Below are 12940 nucleotides of genomic sequence, written 5' to 3'. Positions count from 1 at the left end.
TAGACTATAACAGCTGCTGTAAAATAAGCCATAGTTCACTTAAAAAGTATAGGATTAAATCCTGAATCTGGACCAGACTCATGTTATGTGGTTAGGTTCCACCAAATTAAAATTACCTGTGCAATTACCTTTGAGTGTAGAACCCTAAATAGGTGGCTTTAATAACTAGAATGAAATTGTTGTTATTAAGGGATATGTGATCTTATTAGCGACAAAATGGACCAAAATAGAGCTAGTCACTGCTTGTGGAAGAAGATGGCTAATTTGTTTGTGCTGTAGAAAACTGTGGAGAGCTTGGAAGAAAAGGTTTAGGATAAAAATGTCCAGAGCATCATTAATCAAAGAAATATTTTTCCTTTTTTTTCTGTTGTCATGTAATAGCGCTCTTCAAAAGTATTAAGGTGTGTGTCATACTTCTTGGCAGTTGACTGGCAATGGGGATTATTTTATTCAGTGGAAGACATTGCTTTATGTGAAATAAACACGAAGGTCTCATCTTGAGACCTGAAAGTGTTACTTGCTTAAAGCTACCTTTATGGTCACTGCCTCCATTTTCCCTATGTTTTATGGCTGTTAGCTTTGCAGAGTTGTTAAAGGAGAAAGCAGTAATTTTCTTTAGGTTTAGGCATTATCTGGGACTTACTTGAATTCCCAATTGCAAAACTTCATTTTGACATGGGAGTAAATAATTTACAAACTTGTCTTTAAAGTCCAGCAAAGATTTAAAAGATCCTTTTAATTCTAATGTTAAACATGGAAGTTGCCCAGATCCTATTTTCCCCCTTCAAGGAGTCTTTATTGAGGTAAGAAACCTGATTTTTTTGATCCAAGTGTTTCCAGTCTTTCCCCTTACAGACCTTTTCTCTGAAAGACATTTTAAGGACTATTAAAATGAGGGACATCATGAAGGCTTGCTCTCAGAATTTGTAACATTAATTTTTAATAGCTTCTGAATTATTCTGTTTATTTTATGGTTCATATAATAACATGGTAGATGTGGTGGTTGCATTTCAGGGGAAGGAATTCAGGTCAAACTTGCTGAAATCTCCCTGATAGCAGACTGGTGCCCATTAAAAGCACTGGAGGTCTTATCAGAGGGGAGTTGCTGTTCTTCTACTTCTTTTCACCTATTTTCTTTCTGTCTCTCCTTGCATGTGTTTTTAAGTGCATGTCTGTTCTTTATGTAGCAATCCCTACCTATAACATCAACTTTATTTTAACCCTTTGGGATCAAACAGGAACATATTGAAGTTAAAGTTTTACTTTATTTGATTAATGCATTAGTACAAATGAAACAACTTTGAACTAAGACTCTTTGTTTTTTACATCTTTTAGTCATTACAGCAAACCAATATAGCATCAAGAACAGTCAGATCAGAGAACACTATTTGGCAGAGCATAGTAAATAATGTGGTCCTTGGGAAACAAAAATATGCATTCAAAACATCATTTTACCAATTTCCTTCATGGTTCTAGGCAGAAATGCTGGTCATGCAGTGTTCTCTTTATTTTAACTTGTGCTAACCTACTTTAAAATGGCCATTGACCTTTTTTAAAGGTATAATTTTTATATAGTACTTGGCATGGTCATCAGTTTAGTTTTCCATTCAGAAAATAGGTTGGGGGTTTTAATAACATACTTCATAGGCCCTTATTTTTTATTGATGAGGTTATTAGTTCTTTTCAAGATTTTTCTTGGTTTGAAAGACTACTATTTCAGTTTTCTTTGCTTCATTGCCATCTGCTATTGTCTGCTGTTTGATCACTCTATTAGATTTTCCCTTCATGTTCCTGGTAAACAATGTCTAATGATGGAGGTTGGAAGAACCATCAGGGTTACCTGGATACCACCCCAAATATCTGCCATAAATAAAGAAAACAACAGTTGCTGCATTCCTAAAGCATGCTATGTGCTAAAAGCCCCTCACTCTTAAGTGCTAGTAACTGGGAGCATTTGCTGTCATTTATGTAAATAAGGTAATAAATCATCAAATATGCAAAGCAGGACATTAAGTCATCTGCATAAAATCTCCAGATTTCAGAACATTAGGCTCTACAAATATGGGCAGGTTGTAACCAAGAAATATCTTTCCAGATGGCTTGAGCAGGTGAGGATGCAATGCCTGTGCTTTTCAGAGGAGTAGTGGTAAACTCGGACTACCTGAACTATTATCTATAGCTATAGAAACATAATAAATGGAGTTGCAGATTTTTTATTGTTGTTTAACAAACATGTTCATCTCTCCAGAGTTGCTCAGACAGCAAGGGATCAAGCATCTGACTGTTTATAGACAGTTTACACAAACCCATGCAGTCAGCATTATAGGGCACTTACTGTGCTGTAAGGACAGTATAAGGGACAGAAAGGATCAAATTCAACTGTGCTGTAAGGACAGTATAAGGGACAGAAGGGATCAAATTCAACACCAGTCACTTGAAATTTTGACACAGAAAAGAACCTTATGCATCATATATGTTGTACTGCATAAGTAAAACTGTGCAAAATGTAAAGCTTGCTCCACTCTTATGATGCACATTTTAAATGGAACTTAGGAGAAAAAGTATTTTTTCTTCTCTGTCATGGCCAAAACCACACAAAAATCACAGACAGCTGACCAGATTAGCTTCTTGAAATATTCATTAATGGGTGTCTGAAAAATACTGCATCTTACAAGTAGAAAAATAACATTTTATATTCTGCAGTCCACTAAGTCATCACTCCCAGGACTACTCCTGAGAAAAGGACACTGGATTGGTGGAACACTCTGTGCCTGTCTGCAGTTTAGACAGTGTCTATAAGTATTTTGCTTTTTAAAAAAGCCCCCAAATAAATGTCATTGTAATACCTGACTATAAAGGGTTCTATATCTGCTTACTTGCCTTCTGCTTTCCATAGACATGTGGAGATTTTTCTTTACATCCAAGGTCTCTGGTGGAAAAAGACTGTGGTAGTCCAGCCAAGAGTGCCAGAGCTACAGGTACCCTACAGAGCTATTCCTTCTCACCACTGACTTCAGAGGACAACCCTTGCCTTCCCAGTGTTCTCTTTTCTCTGTAGTTTGCTCCTCCTAATGAGACTATCCACTGCAGCACCCATACCCAGGTGCTATTAATGGAGCCTTGGTGGCTGAGGAGTAGTTAAAATACTTCATGTGGGATATGAGTGAATTGCCTTCATGCCTGAAGTTTGTCTTCCTTTCATTCATTTTGTGCTTACTTTTCTTACCTATTTTTTTCCCCTGTGCGGATGATGCAGAACTTCACGATGAAAGAGGAGTATTGAAAGAATGAAAAGGACTTATCTGTGCCTTGACCATATGCACAGGATTCTGTCAGTTATGGACTGTGTTTGTGTCTCCTGGCATATCCAATCTGCTCTTGCTTCCTACCTATTTCCTCTTCATTTCAGGATTTCATTCAAACCGTCATAAAGGGCTGAATTTCTGTAAGGGATATTTTATCTTTTGTAAAGCTTTAAGCTCTCTGTATTTTTGATGTGTTAGAGCTCTTCTAAAGGTTATTCTTTTATTAAGAGGTGGTCATTTGAAAATGATGATTGAAAAAGCTAGAGAAGGCTGCAGTTATGCTAAAACAAATTAGCAACTAACATTTGAAACTAACATTTTCTTCAGAGTAAAATGTCAGTGTAGTGTTACAAATTGTTTCTCTCCCTCCCCTTTTTATAGTGGCAATAAAGACTAAGCCAGTCATAGTTTCACTAACTTAATTTCAGGAGAGATTTTTAAATCTGGACACTTCTCTTTTATCAAAAAACTACTAATGCTATGAATTTCAAAAGATAATTTTGTGCACATTTTAAAATGCGTTAAGAACCTCATATGAAATAACTGCAAATGTGGAAAGCAGTATTCATGTTACTTAACAATGAAGTAATAATAGCAATGATCTGCTGTGATTTATAGCTAATGGATATTCTTTTAAGAACATATTGAGCCTAAATTCTTATTTGATTTGATTAAAAGATCAGACCAAAAGTGAAAAAAAGCTTTGAACCAAGGTTGTATGAATTTTAGGTCTTTTAGTCATTACTGCCAACTTGTGCAGCACCAAGAACAGCCAAATCACAGAACACTTTGCTAGAGTTTAGCAATAATTTAAATGTGGCATAAATATATAAATTTTTTATTCTTCTGTGAATAGCTGATAAATAGATAAAGATAACATTCTGCAAAAAAAAAGTATTTGTCATGCGTTGCATGGGCAGCTGTTCACAGTCTGGAATTGCTTAGTGATTAACATATCTCATCAGGATAAAGTACCCAGGCCTGCCATCACAGTTGACACCAATTGGAAATCTTAGCACCAACCTTGGCAAACAGTTCAAACATTAAAGGCTGTGTTTACACACCAGTGCCCCGTTGCTTTGTTCTTCTGAAGGTGTACCCTTTGGTCTGTGCAGTTACCTAAGTGTGCCTGGGCTCCTGTAACCCTCAGGCAGGGAAGGGAACCAAGTGTAGTTGTCAAAAGGCATCCTGAGGGCAGAACAACACCAGGTAAGGGATAGTGATGATGTACCTACACTGGTTTAGAAAAACCATAACCTTCATATAGTTCAATGTTTACATACACTGTAATAGTAGGCCACAGACCTGTGTACTCAGGCAAACCAGGACTTTGAAGGTCTTGGAACCAAAGCCAAATATGAGATGTATAAATGATAAAATAATAAAGAAAATTAACTTTGCCCTTACAGTATTCCTGGGTTTGTGGCAGAATAAGGTATATAGATTCTACATCTGTAAATGCTTTTATCTTTAAGAAAGTCTTTGCTATGGTTTAATTTTTGAAATTTTGACAAAAAGGAAATAAAATAGACCTGAAGGTTTTTTTTCTGACTTAGGCTTTTTTCTAAAGACTTGGAACTGAGATTAAATTTTTATAGCTGAGTAGTAAATCTCTGGAACAGGATTTCCTGATATAAATGACAGCTCTGCTTTAATTATAGCATCTTCTGGGCAGGTATTATATTACAACAGGACCCTTAACAGACTTCCCTTTTTAAGACCATATTCAAGAGTAACAGGACTTGCCATAATTACAGACTGCTTTCTGTTGGAGGGGTTCACTTGTCTTTGAATGAACGACTAGGTACCTTTTGCATGGTTTCTTTTCCCAGCAAGAATGTCTTCAGATCTGTGTGAAATGTTTTAAAATGGGTCTCGATATATTGAATGTGAAGCATCTTGTGTACTATGCAACTATTTCAGAAATCATATATGGAGAAATAAAGCACTGGTACATTCTTCTAAGAAAGCTTTAACATCTGCAAAATTAACTTGTCACTAATTTTGCATGCTTCAGTTACTAGAAAATGTAGCTCTCTGAAGCACCAAGCTTTTTATTTTTTATTATTACATTACATACCTATCTGTGACTTGCATCTGAAATTGTTTTCATCACTGATCTTGTTCTTCTGGTGCCTATACATTTATTTCACATTTCATGCTGAAAATGTTATGCCATCTGGTTACTTGCGTAATTTTGTAAAGAGAAAACTTCATTAATTTGCAGTTTTAACTTCTGCACCTGCAACTTCCATTTATTGGTGTAGCAGTTGTTGCCTGTCAGTAGTTTAGAAAGAGTCTGCTGAAGTAGAAATATTTCTGTATACATGCCTTTCTCTCTTTAGATAATTTCAGGCCAAAGTTTGGGAGAGGATTTGGTGAGGCTGAGAAAACATCACATCCTGAACCGTACAGCATCAACTCCCAATTTTTCCTGGTTCACATATGAGGGATCCTCTCCCCTCCCCGGTTCTTTATGTGCAAATGTAAACTAGAGCTCCATGGTTGCCCAAAAAAGGAAATTTCAAGCTTTGCAAATGCTTTGTTTGGATTAATAACATCTATAGTCACGTTTCTTTTATCCCGGAGGGCACAAACATTGCTTAAGTTAATAGTGGTATCATAACATATTTAATATGCTATGGTAAAAATGCCTTCTGTTAGCTAACTCTTAACAAATTCTTGTTGTCATATTTCAGCAGTAATTTATTTTCTAGGCAGGAAAGAGGAGAGGTTAGTTTTGAACCTAAAAGGACAGTGTTTTAAGCAGGGTATGGAAAGTGTATGGTTTTCTAAAAATACTACTTGTTTACATATATGTGATTATTCAAAAACACAGACTGCACTGTTGGTCCCTTAATATTAATTTCCTCTGCATGAGGCTGTGACAGTTTATTCATTGACCCAAAGCACTAGAAGACTTCCTACAGCATTTTACGAAAACCTGACAAACTGAACTGCTTTTTGCTTAATGGTGTGTTACATCAATATGATGTCTCTGCCTAGCTGAAGTTGGCTATCTGAAATCTAAGGGAAAAGGGGCTGGGCTTGTTTTGGATTTTTTGTTTGGGGTTTTTTTTGTTTATTTTTGGTTTTGTGGGTTTGTTTTGGTTTTTTTTAAAGTAGTTCAAAAGAGTAGCTTGGGGTTTCAAAAAGCCTGAGAGCTGATGAAAGACTTGCTCCCTGGGGAGCTTCATTAAGAACCTGTGATGGAGAGGGAGGGATTGGCAGGAAGAGACCTGCCCCACAGTCGGGAGGAGCCCAGGCCTCCAGGGCAGTGGGGCTTGGGAGAGAGGACCTGTGCAGTTGGGATGTGGGTGATGGGGAGCTGGCAGCAACCCTGGGCTGCATGCTCATGGCTGTTCCAGCCTAGAGTGCACTGCTTTACTGTGTCTACATCCAGCCTGAAACAGTCAGCTAAGAAACCTCAGCTTATGTTCTGGAATGGTTTATTTCAGGGTTTGGGGAGATTTTGGGGTGTTTTCTTTGGTGTTTTGGTTTTTGGGGGATTGGTGGCTTTTTTTAAGGGTTTGATGCTCATAGCTGGAATCACCAGCTTCACATCTCCGAGCCTTTAAAACAAGCAAACAAACTGGACTTTTTTGGGGGGAACACTCTGCCAGTCTGCAGGAAGCTAAAACAGACGAATGACCAGAAAGGAAGCAAATGCTCCCAGAAATGGCAGTCAGGCATGGGATAATTTAATTGCTGGGACTTTGGAGAAAGGTTGTACATCCACCGTTGGACAGATTTAAAGATATTTAAGCTTCCAGATTATGGCCACTGAATAAATTTGATAATACAGAATGACAAAACTCGGGGGGGTGGGAAGGCACTTCTGGAAATTGCCTAGTCCACCCCCAGGTCAGGCAGACTCAGCTACAGCAGGCAGGTCAGCGCTGTGCCTGGTTGGGTGCTACTTGTCTCCAAGGATGGAGACTTCATGACCTCCCCGGTCAGCTTGTGCCACTGTCTGACCACCTTCACTCTATAAAAAGCCTAAAGTTCGTTCTTTCCCCTGGTTTCAATTTGCACTCATTGCCTCTGGTCCTTTCGCTGGGCAGCACTGAGAACAGCCCACTCCCTCCCTTTATCCCCACCTCAGATGTTCATGCACACGGATAAGATGCCTCCTGCAGGCTGAGCAGGCACAGCTCTCTCAGCCTCTCCTCACATGACACCGTGCCATCAGGCACTGAGATATTACTGAAAATGGTCATCTTTGACTGGAGTATTCCAGGAATTTCCCATGTTTGAGGAATATATTTGACTCACCCCATTTCTGCAGGGCTGTATCTCTGCTGTGAGACAAAGAGCTTCTTTCTTGTCAAAACCAGGATGTTGCTGCTGTCTTTCAGTGGAGAAGTGTCACCTTGGCATCCAAAGGGCCAACTTAGGGCCTTTCCTGTCAAAAGCTGATGGATAGAGCTCCCTTTCCCCATCCTTTTTTTGCTATGTTGCTAGAGAGAGCCTTAGGAAAATCTTGAATTCACTATGTCCTTGCTTTGCTTAGAAATTAAATTAAGTTTACAGGTAACATGACCGTCTAGTTAGATTCTCCTTCACAGATGAGGCCATTCTTTCTATGAGGAACCTGTGATAAGGGTGCTTAGTTTGGGTGAATGTGTAATGGACAAAAATCTCAGTTGGATTTTGCTTTAGCAGTAGTGAAATACTATTTTTGTAGTCACTCAGGACTGGATTTTATTTCACAATTGTTCTGTGTTTGGCAGAATTAAAATATGTCTTTGTAGTCTCAGAGGCATTATTGTCACTGCTCAAAAACTCTTCTTAAGCATACAGCACTTGTGTCTGCTTACACAATGAGAAATCATAATGGAAGATATTAAAAATTACTATTGGTCAAGCAGTCCAAGATCTTGAGAGGGAATGACAGTATTTCTTAGGCTCAGTACAACTGACCTCTCACATACATACTGGCTTTCAGATTTTCTCTTCCTTCTTCACTCATTCTTTACTCCAGTTACATGATTAACTTGCCATTCATCATCTTGTTTCACCCCTGTTTGTGTTCTCATTGTCTTCTGCATGACCTGCTGTGCCTGAGCACTGGTAATGAGCCCAGTTACACTCATGCCTGTCAGGTTCCTCCTTGTGAGTAGAAATCTTCCCACTCAGAGTTCCTTCTGTATTGATAAGATAATATGCAGAATAATATTACAGCAAGGCTTACTGTATTGAACGTAATCTGGCCCATTCTTGATGGGGCAACAAAGCAATAGACACCATGCTTTATAGAGAAGGCATAAACAATTATCTATCTATTTAATGTGGAATTCTTGGGGAAAAAAATGGAATTAACTTGCAAAAATGTTTTACTGCATTGTACAGTTGCCATCTCTGAAAACGAGGAATGGCTGTAATAATTTAGTCATGTTTTGCTTTCTTTTTGCTTGTTAAGCATTTCTCCTAAATATCTATTAGTACTTTAGCTTGTGTAATATTGATTTGCTTATGTTCATTCTAGTTTTGAAATAAAGTGGACCCTCATATTCTGTTAGAGATGCAGCATACTGTTTGCTTGGGATATTGAGAAATAAATTTTAAAATTCAGCATGAAGATTTTACTGTAACTGTAGCTGTGATGTTTTCTTTTGTTTGCCCTGTGTTGCTTTTCTCTAGAACTTCTTTCCAAAGTTATGGTGAATGGAATTTTCTTTTCATGTGACCAAATGCTCTTTGTCTTGGCAGCATTCACAAGCACAGAGCTGGCAGAGAAAGTTAGGCAGGATTTGCCTGGGCATTTTCAAAGAAGAGCACCCAGGAACTGAGATTTGAAATAATGTAGCCTGAGGTCAGGAACTTTTTGTTTAGAGTCGGTAAAGAACATGATTGTCTGTAGTGTGCAAGAAGACAGGGATTTTCTAGATATATATGTACCAGTGAGATAGGAAAGTATAATGGGCTGTATTCTGTGCAGTGTTGCTTCCTAAACAATGCCAGTTAATAATAAGGGATTTGGACCATTTTTCAAAGAGATGATATTTGCTGTCAATCCTTCCTTTCTTTTGGTGAGTCAGATAATACAATGCTAGGAGAATATGCATCATTTAATCCAATTTAAGCTTGCACCGTGCTTAACTCAAAGACAAATGTGTTCTTGACATCAGGCATTTACCATATAGCACTGAAGCAGTGTGATTTTGGCTCACTGTGAAGAAATCTGCTGAAACAAGAAAGTGTTCGTTTGAGAGAGAGGGTTGGGAGAGGAATGCGGGAGGGTCCCACATGCAGAGGTAAACCCTGCACCTGGGTGGTTTTTCACGTTATACCTGCATAGGTGGAGCATTCCCCTCATGCCAGGGTGCTCTCAGTGCACACCAGGAGCTCAAGACAGTCCCTGGAAGAGCATCTGCTCCCCACAGCGTGGTTGGGACTCAGCACTGGGACAGAGTCATCTGTTTTACCCCAGCACACATTTGCATTCCACAGGTCTGGGAAACTGCGTGACCACCCAACGCTTGGTGTTTAAAACTGATCGGGCTGGCAGCACAGCACTTCACATCCAGCTGCGCTGCGCACACAAACTCCCCAGCCTCTGTGCTGGAAAGTGAGCTGCGAAGGATTTTTTTAGGAATTGCTTTCGGAGCAGGTACATTCCTGCACAGGCAGGATGTCCAAACCCTCTCGGTTGGCTCGACCTGTGTCGGCTAGTACAGCTCCTAAATCGCCTTTGTCCAGGAAAGAAGATTTTAACAGCCGATCACGAAAAATTAGGCTAGGTGAAAAGATTTTGAGAGCTGGCAGCGAAGGAAACCTGGTTAAACAGCATCAGCAAGAGCAGGTGGAAATCACAGAAGGGCTTGTGCCACGGAGGGCTCCTTTCCTGAAAGGTAACCGGTTATTTCATGCTGCAAAAAAAAAAAAAAATAAAATCAAATGCATTTGCAATCTTTGTGCTTTTAATAAACCCCAAACATCAATTATGGTATAATAGGGGTATATGTGTGTATGTGTGTGTGTGTACTGTTTCTAAACGACAGATTCTTGTACATAAAGCATTTGTTTTGAAAATAAAAGGGCTCAAAACATTTTTGTTGTTCAGTTTTGGCTGGGTGCTGTATACAAGCTAAAAATGTTTAGCTGTCAAAGTGGTAAATCACAATCTTTTACAGTCTAAATGTGCCACTGTATTGTGAAGCTTTATTTGAAATAATGATTTGAAATTATTAGCAAGTGTGAGAAAGATTAAATAGAGAAAAATAAAGAGAAAATAGACATCAGTGCAGGCACAGAATCTTTCAACCCTGCAAGTAAAACTCTTCTTCGTGGGTCCTAACAAGGCAGCTGTGACTATTTCTTGCATAAAAACTAAACAGATCAAGTGTATTTGGAAAGGCTTATATGCTTTCAGAATGCAAACAAATGTAGAGGATAATATAAGATTACTATCTACTTTCACTGATCTGTTGAGCAATGGGCTGCAGAAACACTGCCTCTTTTTAACTTAGTTTTTGTGACAGTACTCCTTAGAACTGAATTTAAAAGTAGCCATTTAATCTGCATGGTGTAAAATGGGAGTAAGTTGCCATTCTATCAGGAAATAAAAGTAGTAGTATTCTAATTGTACTCTTCATAAAGTTTATATTTAAATATGAACAAGAAGCAGAATCCTTTCAATACAGAATAGAAATGTCCCTCCATCCTAAATCCACAGGAAAAAGAAGTGTAGATTATAGACCTTTGTAACTTGAAACTGTACTTTCATTTCACACACATGGTATCCAAGGTCACAGTTTTTATTCCCATCTGAATAAGGTTTAAAAGATTTTTTTTTTCCTGCAGTATGACTTTTATTATTTCACAAAGAAGGAAAAAGTGATGACACCTAGTCTTACTCAGGGAGATGGATGATCTGTTTGTTTCTACAAAGGAAACGGGGTTTGAAGCACTTTATTAATGGCAGAAGAGAGCAAATAGAAAAGCTGGAGGTGGGAGGGCTTAAATTTCTGGTCTCACTCACAGAACATCTTGCTTATTTAGCGATATAATGTGAAAACTCATTTTTGATCTTGAGATGTATTGCAAGAAAGTTTATTCCAAAAAAAACCCAGATGTACAATTCTTTTTGCCCTGGTAACCAGTATTTATTGATTTTATAGTAAATGATGTTTCATAGTCAAGTTTTTAAAATTTGAAAACTTTCACAGAAAATCCTGCAACAGTATGTTTTTCACCAAGCTAAAGTTTTTTAAATGGCAGTTTGTGTTCTCTCATTTATTGAGAAAAGGAAATCATGTGGGATGTACAGAACGGAAAGTGTGTCCTTTTAAGGGATGTGATTTTTATGGCACTCTCAATTACTTTATCACCTTACTTTTTCAAGATGTTCTTGGGCTATATAATGCTTTGCAACTTAAAGCAAGGGTTGCAGTCACTCCTTAGAGTTTTGGGTGAAATTTCTCTAAAAGAGAAATCTAGTGCCTATCAGTAGTGCTACAACTTGGCATGTGCTTTTAGTATTTATAGCTTACACTTACTGTCTTTTTGAGCATGAGTTAAACCCTGTTAAGTACTGGTTTTCTGCACTGGGATGGTTGTTTTACTTTAGGCAAGATGTTACTGTGAGTTGTTTTTGTAAGAGATGTTGAAGAACAAATATTGATATTTCTGAAGGGAGCATACTATAAGGGTGATGGAAATGCAGAGTGTGTTTTTTTCCCTCTGGAAATGGGACTGACTGGATGACCCACAATAAAGTCCAAACATTGGCCACAGTGATTTGAAAGATGTTTTGTGAGAAGCTGGTACAGACCTGGATGGTGAAAGGGCACCAGATATGGCAGAAGCCAAAAGAAACAGTGAAGGGTGTAGAGGCCACAAAGCAGTGCCCTGGGGCAAGGCTGAGTAACACAAGAGAGCACGAGCAGCAGCCAAGGGTGTTCATGTGGTCTTGAAGTGGTAAAGAGGAAAAGTGGGAGAGGTGGTAGAGGGCAGGGATAGCCTGAATGGCTGAAGTAGAAGGCTGAAGTGAGGGGAGGCAGAAAGTTCCTGTGGGAAGAAAACTGGGGCTTGGAGGAGAAAAAAAAGGCAAAGGAGGATTGGCTTTTAGGTGGGTCAAAGGGGCAGGAATGGAGAAGTGGGAGAAGGAGGCTCTGTTAGGTGGGGAGTGGGGTCCTGAACAACCTCACATGGGAGAGGGATTTGACCAAATTTCATTCTTTGTTGTGTAATGTCAGTGAAACCCCATGGCTGGGTGTGCACTATACCTTAAAATCCTGGTCTGTGCACAGAAGATCAAGCTGGGTTGTCTGGATTATTTTCTACTGGTGAACTTCACATGTCTTCATGTGAAGCAACATTACACTATTTCTGGTTTCTTTGAAAGTTTTAAATTAATAATAAAGAGACAACATGCATGAGTGGTGCTAACAGACTACAATCCAGCAAAGCTCAGTGCTTAACAGATAGGAAATACAAAATTTTGGCTCTAATTTTAATGGGACTGTAAAGCATGATGACTCATTTTAATTATGTTATATGTTGGGGGGGCGGGGGCGTTCTACAGAATTCTTCCCTGTTTTGTGCAAGATGAGTTGTGCTTAACTGAGAAGTTGGGTTCAATTAGCAGGGGGGCAGCTCATGGCAGAGACAACGGTAGTCCTTGTAGGTAC

At 38.8% G+C, this 12940-nt stretch overlaps 1 protein-coding gene across 6 annotated transcripts in view; it reads left to right on the top strand.

The window, feature by feature from the left end:
- Positions 1-12940, top strand: part of KIAA1217 (KIAA1217 ortholog) — a 372020-nt gene that overhangs the window by 132666 nt on the left and 226414 nt on the right. For 3 of the 6 annotated variants that reach the window (XM_069006630.1, XM_069006646.1, XM_069006645.1), the window contains exon 1: positions 10030-10159. The exons of the other annotated variants lie outside the window; for them this stretch is intronic. The gene's annotated coding sequence lies outside the window, so the exon portion shown is untranslated. Of the gene's footprint in view, positions 1-10029; positions 10160-12940 lie in introns of those variants that run through there. 6 annotated transcript variants of the gene reach the window in all.

This window comes from Aphelocoma coerulescens, chromosome 2 (genome assembly GCF_041296385.1).
Source record: "Aphelocoma coerulescens isolate FSJ_1873_10779 chromosome 2, UR_Acoe_1.0, whole genome shotgun sequence".
Classification (NCBI taxonomy): domain Eukaryota; kingdom Metazoa; phylum Chordata; class Aves; order Passeriformes; family Corvidae; genus Aphelocoma; species Aphelocoma coerulescens.
The sequence above is the reverse complement of the archived record's forward strand: the minus strand, read 5'-3'. Positions and strand labels throughout refer to the sequence as shown.